The sequence below is a fragment of the Carassius carassius genome, chromosome 25, assembly GCF_963082965.1.
Source record: "Carassius carassius chromosome 25, fCarCar2.1, whole genome shotgun sequence".
In the NCBI taxonomy this organism is placed as follows: Eukaryota; Metazoa; Chordata; class Actinopteri; order Cypriniformes; family Cyprinidae; genus Carassius; species Carassius carassius.
This window is the reverse complement of record NC_081779.1, coordinates 17701294-17713913: the sequence shown is the minus strand read 5'-3', so window position 1 is coordinate 17713913 and position 12620 is coordinate 17701294.

The following is a 12620-nucleotide window of genomic DNA, read 5'->3' as shown; positions in this document are numbered from 1 at the left end:
GCTGCACCATGTGAATATTTATGTGATTATATCCGACTGAGTTGGAACCTATTGGCCTGTGCCATCTAGAGTTTCATAACAGAACTTTAGACATACAATAGTGTAGAATCTATTGCATTTGTCAATTACCAGCCATTATGTAAATAGGTGGATCTCTATTTTTGAGTTACTTCAGGTGCAACAAAAATGTGACCATTCTGGAAATATGAAAAAAGTGTAGCTAAAATTCAAACAACTAATTAAGTAATTCATACACCTAATTAATAAATATTTACATATTTTTATTTTATTCTAACAAAAAAAAAAAAAAGAAAAAAGGGGAAAAAAGAAGAAAAAAAGAAGTGGAAGTATGTGAAGGTTATTGCAGAATAATTACATAAACTGTAAATGTCTGGGCACTGCCGATAAGAGTTGTACTTTCACTGATTGTTATCTCAGAGCATTGAATAACTCTTAACCCTCAAATTTTTATTCACATGCAGCACATGATGAGAAAGGCAGACATAAGAGATAATTGGGATTGAAAGGTTCAACAACCAAAAAAAAAAAAATCATAATTTTACTTTGTTTTTCTTTCAAAAAATAAATGTATATTTCCTACCAGCAGGCGAGAGAGCAATTCCCTCAATGGCAGGGACAATGACATCCAAAAACCCAAACAATGTTAGAATAAATAAAGTAAACTCCTTGAGTTAAAAATCCAAGACATAACTCCAAATGCCTTACAGAATGGATTTTAAGGGCCACAGCTTTTATTTTACTGCTCACGATCAAACTTCCAGGTGTGTAAAAGACAGAAGAAAAGCACATTGCAGGCACCAGAACTGTGGTTTGAACTCGACACACAAGGGGGCAACATTTTTGAAAAACATTCAACAATAATGCAAGCAATAGGATCATTCTGATGCCCAGACAAACTTCCTAGGCTAGACAACAAAAATGATAAAAAAAAATTGAAAACAAAATGCAAAATTATCTGCAGAACAAATCAATGCATTGAAACAAGCAACAGATATTAAGCAAGCATTTACAATATATTCTTATCCACTGAGACTGCTGTGTTTGACCAGCAATTAAAAGCACGACACACATCCTCATCATACACCCAACTGATCCACTGGGACAAACACTGACCTCTGTAAATGTCTATGTCCTGATTTGGATCGTACATGACCCTGGATGACTGTATCATCCTGTAACGATCCATCAACATTTATCCAAGTGCGGTGCTCTGTCTCACCTGGTTTCCTCAGAAACCATGTCAACATGGCCTGGCCTCAATGACACAGGAATTCCTCCCTAAACAGCTGCTTCCACTGACGTAATTTTACCATTATACCAAAACTAGTGTAGGATTGAGAAACTCCAAAATAATTCCCTTTTCATTTATAAAACGCAAACTTCAAATTGCTAATAAAGGTGTTCCATTTTCAGAGATGAAAGAATATAACGTGCCATGGAAAATTAGAAAGGAAAAAATAATTGGTTTGAAACAAATCCCAGAAAAAGTTCTTTAACTAAACTTACATTTCAGTCAAAAACCAGAAGCGATAAGAAGGCAGAAATATATATGTGTGCACTACTAGAAACAGGCTCTCAAAAAGTTGAATAAATTCTGTGCTGTCAAGATACGTGTAAAGGCTATGCCAGCAGACTGCATTTTATGTGGGGAGAATGAGGCTGACATTAATAAAGAAGTACTTTAAAAACAGAGATTTGTGCTTCAGAAAAAAAGGCTGTGCTGAAAGACATGCCAGAAAATCAAAGCACTCCAACACTGCGCAATCACCAAACATAAAAATTTACTTTAGGCCACTCATGGAGGTGGCAAACTTACAAAAAAATCTGACAAAAGTCCAAAAAGACTTTCTGTGATCAGTACAAGGCTGAGAAGCTGAAATATCTGGAGGCGCGCAGATGGCACTAGGGACGGGGGGGACATGACCCCCCCAGATTCATAGTGACCCGATCCGTCTCCCTCACTGTCTCAATGAAAGGCTCTATTGGTAAACAGAGGATTAATCTGAGTTTCCGCTATGTACAGTAGCCTAAGTAGTGGCGACCCGGCCCGCCACTCCTTAAACGTGTACTTTAACGATATATTAAGCATATTAGCAGATCGACTACAGATTGAGAGAGATTGCAGATAAAAAAGAGGGTTTACAATCAGGCAAGGGGTAGGACCCACGTAAATATCAGAGCAGCTTTCCAGTGGTGGAGAGAAACTCAAGGATTGCCAAGGGCTCGAATCGGACGCCGAGGTTTCTTTGTTTCTTTTTGATAGGTTAGTAACATTGATTTTGCATTGTTTCACACAACTTATCCATGTTGGCTTTTGTTTGAATTTGCTTGTGTGTCATCTTTGCTTGTTTCCGCGATCGTCATTGCCATGGTTGCGTATGTACCTGTGGGGTGAAGCTTTCATAAAAGGGGCGAGGCACGTTGGACGAGAGAGCTCAACGCGCTGCAACTTCACAAAACGCGTTCAAATAGAAAAAGCACCAGCAAATTAAGAAAATATCTTCATCAGTTTGACAGCACACGTGCTGCAAATACTCGCAACACAACGTAATACAAAAACAAGCTGCAAATGCTAAATTTTTTTTTTGAGTATTGATTACCATTTGTATAACCACAGTTGTACAAATACCATGGTTAAACTATGGTTAGAGTAGTAAATCCATGGTTAATTTGTGCATGATTACAGTAACCACTTTTTGTGTGCTTTTTTATATAATAAATGCATTTATTAATTCATTCATTTCAATAGTAAAACCATAGGCTAAGTTTAGTTTTTGTAAGGTAAGTTGTTCAATTCAATTCAATTCAATTCAAGTTTATTTGTATAGCGCTTTTTACAATACAAATCGTTACAAAGCAACTTTACAGAAAATTATGTTTCTACAATATTTAGTAGTAGCTAGTAGTTTGTGCACGTTTGACAGGATTTTAGAAAAAATAAAAATAAAAAATAATAATAATACAAGACGTAGTCAGCTAGACGATGAACTATCAATATTATTAATTAATAGTTATTATATGATGCAGTCACACATGTAGCAATATTTGTTAGTTCTGTTTGTTGATTCAGGGTTAGCATCATCTGGGGTCCTCTGAGGGTAAGCATCATCTCTTCTCAGGTGTTCTGGATCCAGACTGGAGCTTGTGTAAATCCTAGTTACCACGGGATGTATCCCGTGGCAAAACATAGAAACAAAATAAAGACATCATTAGCATAGCTGCTGATCCAACAAAGTAAAATTTGTTTAACCCAAGCTAATGAATAAAAATGCACATTTGATCAGATGCAACTACACTCACAATTTAAAAGATACATTATTTGTATGCTTGGCGAAAGAGATGTGTTTTTAATCTAGATTTAAACAGAGAGAGTGTGTCTGAACCCCGAACATTATCAGGAAGGCTATTCCAGAGTTTGGTAGCCAAATGTGAGAAAGCTCTACTTCCTTTAGTGGACTTTGCTATCCTAGGAACTACCAAAAGTCCAGCGTTTTGTGACCTTAGGGTGCGTGATGGGTTGTAGCGTGGTAGAAGGCTAGTTAGGTACGCAGGAGCTAAACCATTTAGGGCCTTATAGGTAAGTAATGATAATTTGTAACTGATAAGGAACTTAATAGGTAGCCAGTGCAGAGACTGTAAAATTGGGGTAATATGATCATATTTTCTTGACCTCGTAAGGACTCTAGCTGCTGCATTTTGGACTACCTGTAGCTTGTTTATTGACGAAGCAGGACAACCACCTAGAAGTGCATTACAATAGTCCAGTCTAGAGGTCATGAATGCATGAACTAGCTTTTCTGCATCAGAAACAGATAACATGTTTCGTAGCTTGGCAATGTTTCTAAGATGGAAGAATGCAGTTTTTGTAACGTTGGAAATATGATTTTCAAAAGACAAATTGCTGTCTAATATAACACCCAGATTTCTGACTGTAGAGGAAGTAACAGTACATCCGTCTAGTTGCAGATTGTAATCTACAAGATTCTGAGTAGTGTTTTTTGGTCCAATAATTAATATCTCTGTCTTATCCGAATTTAATTGGAGAAAATTATTTGTCATCCAATCTTTTACATTTTTAACACACTCTGTTAGCTTAGATAATTGGGAAGTTTCATCTGGTCTCGTTGAGATATATAGCTGAGTATCATCAGCATAACAGTGGAAGCTAATTCCGTATTTTCTAATAATATTACCAAGGGGCAACATGTATATTGAAAATAGAAGGGGACCTAGGACGGATCCTTGTGGCACTCCATATTTTACTGATGATAAATGAGATGACACCCTATTAAAGTAAACAAAATGGTAGCGATCGGACAGATAGGATCTAAACCATCTTAGAGCCTGCCCTTGAATACCTGTATAGTTTTGTAATCGATCTATGAGTATGTCATGATCTATGGTGTCGAATGCAGCACTAAGATCAAGTAAGACTAGAAATGAGATGCAGCCTTGATCTGACGCAAGAAGCAGGTCATTTGTAATTTTAACAAGTGCAGTTTCTGTGCTATGGTGGGGCCTAAAACCTGACTGAAATTCTTCATACAGATCATTTTTGTGTAGGAAGGTGCTCAATTGAGCGAACACAACTTTTTCTGAAATTTTAGACATAAATGGAAGATTTGAAATAGGCCTATAATTTGCCAGTACACTAGGATCTAGTTTTGGTTTCCTAATAAGAGGCTTGATAACCGCCAGCTTGAATGGTTTTGGGACGTGACCTAAATATAACGACGAGTTAATGATATTGAGAAGCGGTTCTTCGGCTACAGGTAACAGCTCTTTCAGTAATTTAGTGGGTACAGGATCTAATAAACATGTTGTTGGTTTAGATACAGTGATAAGTTTATTTAGCTCTTCCTGTCTTATATTTGTAAAGCACTGCAGTTTATCTTTTGGTGCGATGGATGAAACTGAAGTGTTAGATGCTGTAGAATCTACATTCACTATTGTATTTCTAATGTTATCTATTTTATTAGTGAAGAAATTCATAAAGTCATTACTATTTAACGTTGGTGGAATATTTGAATCAGGTGGCGCCTGGTAATTTGTTAACTTAGCCACTGTGCTAAATAAAAACCTTGGATTGTTTTGGTTATTTTCAATGAGTTTGTGTATATGCTCTACCCTAGCAGTTTTTAGAGCCTGTCTATAGCTGGACATACTGTTTTTTCATGCAATTCTAAAAACTTCCAAGTTAGTTTTTCTCCATTTGCGTTCAAGACTAATAGTTACTTTCTTGAGAGAGTGAGTATTACTGTTATACCATGGTACAGTACGTTTTTCTCTAACCTTTTTCAATTTGATTGGGGCAACAGCTTCTAATGTATTAGAGAAAATAGTGCCCATGTTGTCAGTAATTTCGTCTAATTCATGTGTATTTTTGGGTACAAATAGCAGTTGAGATAGATCAGGCAGGTTATTTGCGAATCTTTCTTTGGTGGCTGGAACAATAGTTCTGTCCAGACGGTAACGCTGAGACATATAGTTAATATCAGTTATACGCAGCATGCACGATACAAGGAAATGGTCTGTAATATCATCACTTTGGGGTACAATATCTATAGCAGTAAGATCGATTCCATGCGATATAATTAAATCTAGTGTATGATTAAAACGATGAGTTGGCCCGGTGACATTTTGCTTGACTCCAAAGGAGTTTATTAGGTCAGTAAACGCAAGTCCTAATGTATCATTTGCATTATCAACGTGAATATTAAAATCTCCCATGATTAGCGCCTTATCAACTATATCTAGAAGGTCTGAGAGGAAATCTGCAAATTCTTTTAGGAATTCTGTATACGGCCCTGGTGGTCTATACACAGTAGCCAGAGCAAGAGATACATTAGATTTCTTTTGCATATCTGACAGTGTAACATTTAGCAGAAGTATTTCAAAAGAGTTAAACCTGTATCCTGTTTTCTGGGTAACATTGAGAATATCACTATATATTATTGCAACACCTCCTCCACGACCAGTCTGACGGGGCTCATGCTTATAACAGTAGTTTGGTGGAGTAGACTCATTTAGACCAAAATAATCATTTGGTTTTAGCCAGGTTTCAGTCAAGCAGAGTACATCAAAACTATTATCTGTGATCATTTCATTTACAATAAATGCTTTGGGTGTGAGTGATCTAATATTTATGAGCCCAAACTTTAAAAATTGTTTTTGTTCATTTACTTTACATTTTTCTGGTTTAATTACGATAAGATTTTTTCTAGATCCTACATTATATTTTGACCTCACTATTCGGGGAACAGACACAGTCTTAATAGTTTTTACAGCGCAAGTACTTTTATCATTTAAGCGGGTGGAACAAAACTCATCATAATAGTTATCTGAGAATTGTCTTACTAGTCACAAGGAGCGAAGTGTCCTGGAGATGTTGTCAGAGAGCAGCTCCGCTCCGACTCTGCTGGGGTGTAATCCATCAGCGCGAAACAGCCTAGGACGCTCCCAGAAAAGATTCCAGTTATTAACAAATAGCAGTTTCTGTTCTTTACACCATGACAACAACCATTCATTTAAAGCAAAAAGTCTACTGAACCTTTCGTGTCCTCGTCGATACGTGGGCAGTGGTCCTGACACGACGATCGTCGCCGCGGGCGTCGTGCTGCGAACCGTCTCGATCAGGCTGCTGAAGTCCCTCTTCAGCGTCTCCGTCTGCCGCAGCGTGGTGTCGTTAACCCCGGCGTGAAGCACGACCGCTCTGGGGCTCTCGTCGGCCTTCAGGATCGCGGGTATCTGCGCAGAAACATCGAGAACACGAGCACCAGGCAAACAATGAGTGTGCACTTTACCTTCGGCTAACGTAGCACTTAAAGGAATAGTTCGCCTAAAAATGATATTCAAGCCATGATTTACTCACCCTCAAGCCATTCGAGATGCATATGTCAATCTTTTTTCAGACGAACACATTTTCAGTTATTTTAGAAAATGTTTTAGATCTTTCAGTGGTTATAATGTGTAGCTATGGGGCTCACCTCTTTGAAGTTCCGAAATGTGCATGCATCCTTCTCAAAAGTAATCCATCCGGCTCCAGGGGGGTAAACGAAGGCCTCTTGATGGTAATCCGTGCGGTTTTGTCGTAAAAATATACATATTTTAAACTTTATAAACGAAAATATCTGGCTTCCGGCCACGGTCGACGCGCGTTCATGGGAGAAGGATGTCGGCGTATGACGTATGGCGTATCGTAGGAAGTGTCGTGACGTAGAACGAACGCGCCAGCGCAGCCAGAGAGCAGAGCAAAACAAAACTCCACTCGGGATTTCCGTGAAGAGTTATTTGATTTAGCTATACTTAAGTTTTTTATTAGGCTTAAAATGGTTCGGGCCTGCATCTACCCTGGATGCTTAAACATATGTAAAACTGTAAGGTTACGCGCGCGGGCATCAAAGGAAGATGCACCAGTAGCATTTCACCGATTCCCAGTACATGATTCTGAGCGATTGCAGTTATGGCTGCTCGCTATTGGTTGGGATATAAATACACCAAAGGAAAAACTCTTGCAATATCGGATGTGCAGTGAACATTTCAGTCCAGACGATTACGAGGCAAAGATTGGAAAAACAAAACCACTTCTGAAATCGTCAGCCGTGCCTGTACCTGTGCTGCTTTTCCCGCAAAATCCGGTATGTATTGAGTACTCTGTACTGTAGTGTGTATTATTTTGTGTATTGATTGTGATGCTACATGTAAGGGATAATGTATATGCAGCAGGTTGTTATATAAGTCCATACAGTCTTGTATCACACATTAGGGACTTATTTCACGATTACAATCGTCTGTCTGTACATTACATCATAATAAGTAAGTTAAGGGACATTAAACATTTTATTTCCTAATTTTTGCAGCAAGTGTTGTCAAACTGATGAAGATGTTTTCTTAATTTGCAGGTATTTTTGTCATTTGCAGCACGTTTAGCTCTTTCGGCCACCGGAGCAGGTCCTGTTGGGGTATGGGTGTGTTTGTTTTGGTGCTAAAGATTCGGGTCAGGGCAGACGCAGGCTGAAGCACAATAATAATCTAACCATTACTCTGTACCCAACTTCTCACTACATGCTGTTCTGTTGTCAAACACACGACGATGGTGCTGCCGCTGACATTTATGTTCTCTGTGTGTGTATGTGCTATGACTCTTGACCCCAGGGTCCTACGAGGAGCTGGTAGCTGCCTCAATTGTGCCTGTAGCAGTAACCATAGTGATCATATACAGGTGCATCTCAAAAAATTTGAATGTCATGGAAAAGTTCTTTATTTTTTGTAATTTAATTAAAAAAAGCAAACTTTCTTATATTCTAGATTCATTGCACACAACTGAAATATTTCAAGAGTTTTTTGTTTTAATTCTGATGGTGACTTATAGCTTAGAAAAATCAAAAGTAGGAAACTTTTAAAGAAAAATATAAATCCAAAGTAGGTTTAATTATGCACTCAATACTTGGTTGGGCTTCAGTGTGGCGTGGCATGAAGGTGATCAGCCTGTGGCACTGCTGAGGTGTTATTGAAGCCCAGGTTGCTTTGATAGCGCCCTTCAGCTCCTCTGTATTGTTTGTCAGATGTTACTTATCTTCCTCTTCAAAATACCCCATAGATTCTCTGTGAGGTTCAGGTCAGGTGACTTGGCTGGCCAATCAAGCACAGTAATATCATGGTCAGCAAACCACTTGGAAGTGGTTTTGGTTCTGTGGGCAGGGGCTAAAGTCCTGCCGGAAGAGCAGATGGAAGATGAAAGTGCTCCCAAAAATCTCCTGGTAGATGGCTGCATTGACCTTGAACTTGATAAAACATAATGGAGCAACACCAGCAGACATCATGGCTCCCCAAATCACCTCTGACTTTAGAAACTTCACATTGGGCTTTGGATTTTGTGCCTCTCCAGTCTTCCTCCAGACTCCAGACATTGATTTCCAAATGAAATGCTAAATTTACTTTCATCTGAAAAGAGGACTGTGGACCACTGAGCAACAGTCCAGTTCATTTTCTCCTTACCCCAGGTGATATGCTTCTGATGTTTTTTTCTGGTTCAAGAGTTGTAAAATTACACTGTCAGAAATAACATTTCAAAGATTGTACCCTGGGGGGTCTACATCAGCTGGTCAAGGGGAAATAAAAAGACAACTTTGTACTGTCTCTATCTCTAAATGGTGCATATTAATATATGAAGTAGTAATATACTGTATGTACTATTATGAAATGTTATGGGTAAGTAAGGTACAAAGCTGTCTATTGAAGTTACAAGCTGTTGTACTTCTATATGCACAATTGTTGCCATTTTTCTTAGGGTGTATTCACACCTGTCTTGAGTGGTTTGATTGAATCAAACTCAAGCTCGTTTCCCCTCTTGGTGCGGACCTTTTTGGCTGGTGTGAATTCCATTGCAGAAATCCTACTCAGAAACAGACAGCTAGTGCACATAGAGCAGTTATTTGTATTTTAATGGCATAAATCACTTGTTTTTAAACCACAACGCTTAAAAAAACTGCAAATGTTAAGTTTGCACAGCAACGGGATGTTAGCGCACTAAATAGGCTAAAGCTTGAAGCAAAAATGAACATGACTATGTTGGGGGAAAATAGTAAGGAGATATTTTAATTATTTACTAATAAAGATTACATAATAATAAGATTATTTGTTTTGGATTTGAATTATCGTTTTGTAGTCATTTAAAGCTTTCTATAAATATATGAATCATGTCTGTAAGGAAAATATTAGCTGCGTTTCGGTTAACTTTTGTGAAACCCCCAGTTTCTAGACAGAGATGGCAAGCACATCCTGTTTGTTTTCTTTATTTTACAATAGCACAATATTTTCTTGATATTGCGAGTGCACACATAAAAATAGACCCTTTACAGTTCCGCACGATGCATTATTCCGACCTTTATGAGCAAAAATGACGACGTATTTAATTTGCTTAAGCGTTTTTCAACTTTCACTCTCCGCACAAACGATTGGACTTAAAATCACTTGTGATGAAACTGGCATCAGCTAGCACTTTCATTCAGCAAGCACTCTGTGTGTGTATCAGTCGCTATCTGTTTGTGAGTCTTATTTAGTGTTATTTGTCCACTGATATTCTCCATTATGTCAAAGCTTCAGTCAAGAGAAGTTTTGGGCGAGAGCAGGCAGCGTTCAGGCTGTGTGTTTTTCCCTGCCTGCGAAAAGAAAAATATATTGGGGTAGGAACACACAGTTTTAGTGTTGTCTTCTTGAGAGCGAAGCACGCAGAACCAGCTCTCAAGGGAGTTGACAGCCTGTGATGCGAGTGTTTGTTACTTCTTTGCTTCACTCTCAGAAGGCTCTCTTTGAGGAAGGAGCCTTCACTGGCATTTCTAGCGGTGCCAGCCCCGCTTTCAATGAGGTGGAGTGGTGGCTGTGCTCGCGGGTTTCGCTTTCAGATCAAAGAAAGGGAATGTAGATGGGCAAGTCCCTATCTTCTTCCTTAACCAGCACATTCAGCGAGATTCACATCCTGGGGAGAAGGCGTGACACTCTACCTTTCTTTCTCCGAGGTGATTGATATGAGGGCGTCAATGAGCTCACCAGTTACACAAGCATCAGTTGCACAAGCATCAGTTACACAAGCATATTTTGCTTGATATTATAAAGAGTTTAGAGTTAAAGTGGAATTCCCAGGCTGAAGACTTCTAGCGGAAGGTGGTTCTGCGGACCATCATTATCGCTGGATAGTCTTTGTCGTAAACGTCCTGATGCCTATGAAATAGTACTTTGAGGGCCAGCTCCCTCTGGGGAAGAGCGGTGTACACCGCATAACACGTCTTCCCCCAGTACCTTCACGAGATGCCTGTCGGTGTTCCAGGGTGCAGCAGTCTTCGGCGAGTGCTTCTCTCAGTTACTGCTCAGAAATGCAGCAGTGCTAAGAGGCTTGCAACCTCCATGGAGGTGTCCAGAGCAGCTAGTTTGGCTGTTTCCTGCTGGTGCGCTGCTTCAGGGCACAGAGCTAACTGCTCTGATGACACCTGAGATCAGTATCGAAAGGTTGATTCCCTTAGTAGACTATTTGGCAGTGTGAAAACTACTGGCAAATGTGTCTCAGTGGGTCCTGCACACTGTAGTGAGAGGCCACAGAATCCAGTATGGTTCTCCTCCGCCACAGTTCAACGGGGCCTTTTCCATCCTGGTGGGCCCCAAGCAGGCTCTGGTAATGGAACAGAAGTAGAAATTCTCTGAGGACGGAGGCCATTGAGGCGGTCCCTCCTCATGTAGCAGAAACCGGGTCCTACAGCCGGTACTTCACCATTCCAAGGAAGGAAGAAGGGTTGCATCTTATTCTAGATCTGCAGCTTTTGAACCGCTCAGAAATTCAGCAAGCTCACAATCAAACAGGTTGTGTCTCAGACCAAGTCTGAAGACTGGTGTGTCATGATCAATCTAAATGATGCACATATCTCCATCTTTCCTCATCATAGGAAATACCTGAGGTTCTACCTTTGGCCTTGCACAATCACCCCACCCAACCACATCGATGATTGGTTGATATTAGCTTAATCAGAACAGATGATGGATCGACAATGAGATGTCATTCTTGCTCACACAAAAGAGCTGGGGTTAAGACTTAACGCCAAGAAAAGTGTGCTTTCCCCAGTACAGAGAACCACTTATCTGGGAGTGGTGTGGGATTCGACCATGATGCAGGCACATGTCTCCTGCTCGAATCGAGTTGATCCTCACCACAGTCACGAGTGTCAAAGAAGGCTGGCCACTCACTGTCAAGCAGTTTCAGACTGCTGGGTCTGATGGCAGCTGCATCCAAAGTAATAAATCTTGGCCTGCTGTACATGGGACCTCTACATTGGTGGCTCAAGACCAAGGGGTTCTCCCAGAGGGGAAACCTGCTTCACATGCTCAAGGTCACACGGAGGTAACTACATGCCTCAGACATAAGGAGGAAACTTGGTTCTTGTCTCAGGGCCTGGGTATGGGTTATGTAGCCATGTGTTGGTGCGCCTCTTATATCAACCACTGAGGGGTTCATTGCTCACGCCATTTGTACAAACTAGCTTTCCAGACCCTTGTGTGGTCCCAGGACAAACTCCTCATGCTGAAAGCAGTTCATATTCCTGGGCATTTGGATATGGGAGCAGACATCCTGTCGAGGCAGGGGCCATGCCCTTGGAATGGATGCTTTACCCCATGGTGGTGAAGCAGATATGGAGAGTTTTTGGCCAGGAGTTTTAGGTGGAACTGTTGGGGACTCAGATGATAACACACTGTCCCCTCTGGTTCTCTCTCTGACTCATCCAGCTCCACTGGGGCTGGATGCTTTTCCCCTGATTGTTCTTCTCCCGGGAGTTCTGGAGAGTGTGCGCCGGGACTGAGTCCAGCTGCTGTTAGTAGCCCCGTTCTGGCCAGGTCGAGTATGGTTCTCGGACCCGATTTCTCTCCTAGACAGCTCTCCAGGGAAGATTCCTGTCAGGAGGGACCTCCTCTCACAGGCAGAGGGCGATGTCATTTGATGTGGAACAGGATGCTATCCTAAAACCTCGATTCCTCTGATCTCCCCACTCTTGGGGGTCAAGACTCACTCCCTCTGAAGTTGGCCATTGGGCAGTATGTCCTTGCATGCTTGTCAG